Source organism: Microcebus murinus, unplaced genomic scaffold, assembly GCF_040939455.1.
Source record: "Microcebus murinus isolate Inina unplaced genomic scaffold, M.murinus_Inina_mat1.0 scaf006_hap2_Mmur4.0, whole genome shotgun sequence".
Classification (NCBI taxonomy): Eukaryota; Metazoa; Chordata; class Mammalia; order Primates; family Cheirogaleidae; genus Microcebus; species Microcebus murinus.
Genome location: NW_027438952.1, coordinates 311,048 through 311,816, shown reverse-complemented (window position 1 = coordinate 311,816; position 769 = coordinate 311,048). Strand labels below are relative to the sequence as shown.

General features: G+C 69.7%; 1 non-coding gene across 1 annotated transcript; it reads left to right on the top strand.

Annotated features, from left to right (window-relative positions):
• The first annotated feature begins 377 nt into the window (after nt 1-377).
• Nucleotides 378-496, top strand: LOC142866419 (5S ribosomal RNA). The gene has a single exon (XR_012916400.1). It is a non-coding gene; the product is annotated as a 5S ribosomal RNA (ribosomal RNA).
• Nucleotides 497-769: the final 273 nt, after the last annotated feature.

The window sequence follows — 769 nt, the reverse complement described above, 5'->3', positions numbered from 1 at the left end:
CAAAGGGCGAGCGTCCCGCGAGTGCGCAGTCAGCGGCAGCGACGCGCTGGGGGTGGGCAGCGGGTAGGTGAAGGAGGCCGGGCGAGGAGACGAGGGGGGCTGGGAGGGCTCCACCTTGGCGAGTCCAGCCGTGGAGGCGCATCTTGTGTGAGTGTGAGTGAGTGTGAGTGTGTGTGTGTGTGTATAGAGAGACAGCCCCCCACCCCGCCCCGCCCCGCCCCGCCCCGCCCATCACCCCCGTCCCTGGGAGCCCGCGGGACCCGGCCGGCGAACTCAACCGGCCCGGCCCGGCCCGGCGCGGGGCCTGGGGCGGGAGGCGGCGGCGGGGAAGCCCAGAGAGGCTCGGCTTCTCGAGCGGGGCAGGGGCGCCCTCCGCCGTCTAGGGCCACACCACCCTGAACGCGCCCGATCTCGTCTGGTCTCGGAAGCTAAGCAGGGTCGGGCCTGGTTAGTACTTGGATGGGAGACCGCCTGGGAATACCGGGTGCCACAGGCTGCTGCTTTTTTTTTTTTTTTTTTCTTGCCTCTTGTTCTGTCCCCTTTCTGGGAGCGAGGCGGCGGCCCGGGGTGGGGGTCACCCCCACCCTCAGCGCCCGCGCGGTGCCTGGCGCCCCAGCCCGCACCGGGGGGCCTCCTCTTGTCCCAAGCCGCGACACCGCGGCCACGCGGCAGCATGCGTGGCATCTGGACTGTCAGGTCTCAGACCAAAGGTCTGCTCTGTGGGAACCGACACGCTGGAGGAAACCTTGAGAGTCTGAGAGGGGAGGGA